Source organism: Gavialis gangeticus, unplaced genomic scaffold, assembly GCF_001723915.1.
Source record: "Gavialis gangeticus isolate Ggan-Ray unplaced genomic scaffold, GavGan_comp1, whole genome shotgun sequence".
In the NCBI taxonomy this organism is placed as follows: Eukaryota; Metazoa; Chordata; order Crocodylia; family Gavialidae; genus Gavialis; species Gavialis gangeticus.
The window spans coordinates 66,700,546-66,702,107 of record NW_017729022.1 but is presented as its reverse complement, the minus strand read 5'-3'; positions in this window follow the sequence as shown (position 1 = coordinate 66,702,107).

The window sequence follows — 1,562 nt, the reverse complement described above, 5'->3', positions numbered from 1 at the left end:
AAAAAAAAAAAAAAAAAAAAAAAAGCATCTGCTGGATCATCAATACCAAGCTTGAAGTACACCTGAACTAGGAGCAGGTTTCTCTATACAGTCACAGTTTTCAAAGACGTAGCAACAGTCTAAGATTATCTCCTAGAAAACAGCTCTCTCGATTTACCAAGGGAACTGCCAGTTGTGATACGGCCAAGTTAAAAGCCCAGAAGAAAGCACAAATCTCTTGTGCTAGGTTTAAATGCTAGCATTTACCAGACAAACCCAGCAAAACCCTAAGACATTCCCTCAGTTTGAAAATGTACACAATTTTTACTAAAGAGGAAACCATTTGTCTTTCTTTGTTAACAATGTCACTGGGTCTAAAAGTGCTGTTGAAACTAAGGAACCTAAGAGGATGCCTGTGATTCTGGAAAGGGAGGGGTGATAAGGGCCTTTCTTCTTCTGGCTTAGTTGAGCCCACTTGTGGTTCCTTCACTTTCTTTAGTGACTTCCAAATTCTAAGGGTGAAGAGAAATTTCCTTTTGAAGTAAAGAGTTTCCCAGCAGGCCAATGCCCTACGACTGAAGGTTCACTGAACTGAGCAAGGTAAAGCAAGAGAACCAGCTGACACCCTCCTACAAGCCAAAATGTCTAAACTAGGGGGCAGCAATATATGGCTTGCAAGCTGGATGTGGTCCATGAACCCAGAGGGTTTTCCCTCCGCCCATGCTGGGGCTGGAAGCTCCCCCATTGCCACGGCTTCTCACAACCCCACCCTTTCATTGCAGCACATGCATAGCTTCCAGGCAGTGAGGAACTGAGCCAGGGCTGGGCATTTTCAGCTGTGCCCCAGGATATGGGGAGAAGTGGCAGTGGTGTAGGAACAGCTCCCAGCTGCCTGGCTCTAGCTCATTTCCTCATGGGCTATAAGGTGTGCTTGTAGCCCAGCAGGGGAGAAGGAAAGGCAGGACTGGGAGCAATGCCTAGCCCTGGAATGGGTAAATATACCCCTGCTATTGAAGCGTCACCAAAGTCAGCCAGTCCATGCTGGACTGGGGCTGGGTTGTTCTGGCCCACATCTTATAACATGTTCCTGGATCCTAATCTAAACCATCATAAGTAAACTGGAAGACATCAGCCACCATTTCCTTTTCTGTCTGATCCTGTAGGGAGGGAAAGTAGATCAGCCACTTCCAAAGATGCAATTGGGATTTAGTTAGAGCTACTTTCTGTTTGCCAACATTGATGTCTAGGGAGCTACATGACAAAGGCTAAGCAAATGAAGGGTCAGACTTACTTCTCTGGTTAGCTAAGGCCTACACAAACAACCAGTTCACAATAAAGCACTCTTTTCTCTTATTATACCACTCTCCACTCCCTTCCTCCCCCATATGCGTCTTATCCACCAGTGTCTCACACTGCAAACATTTTTAGGGCTAGGACTGAGATTATTAATAGTGCCTAAAATATTAGGACCCTGACTTGCTTCAGACCTCTAGTTGCTACTGTAATATAAATGTGAAATAACAACTGAGGAATAATAGCTCTCTCCACTAAGTCATTTTTTTCTGGTGTCCATCTGATAGAAA